This window comes from Cystoisospora suis, assembly GCF_002600585.1.
Source record: "Cystoisospora suis strain Wien I chromosome Unknown contig_5532, whole genome shotgun sequence".
Taxonomy (NCBI): Eukaryota; Apicomplexa; class Conoidasida; order Eucoccidiorida; family Sarcocystidae; genus Cystoisospora; species Cystoisospora suis.
In genome coordinates, this window is record NW_027158322.1 from 1929 (window position 1) to 2128 (window position 200).

Sequence of the window (200 nt, forward strand, 5' to 3'; positions counted from 1 at the left end):
TGTACATATGTATATGTATATATTGATGTAAAATACCTAGATGCATATTGATCTATGTATGTATTCATATCGGCAGGCGAGGGGACGGAGGGTATGAGGCGTAAAGCATTCAACAGGAAGAAGAGGAGGAGGGAATAGAAGAAACACACAAGAGACACTCTTTTAACAGAGAAATAGCTCTAAGATAGAAAGATAGATAG

At 37.5% G+C, this 200-nt stretch overlaps 1 protein-coding gene across 1 annotated transcript in view; it reads right to left on the bottom strand.

Annotated features, from left to right (window-relative positions):
* Nucleotides 1-200, bottom strand: part of CSUI_009312 (cell-cycle-associated protein kinase) — a gene marked incomplete at its 3' end in the record, with an annotated part of 1336 nt that overhangs the window by 574 nt on the left and 562 nt on the right. The gene's annotated exons all lie outside the window — the stretch shown is intronic.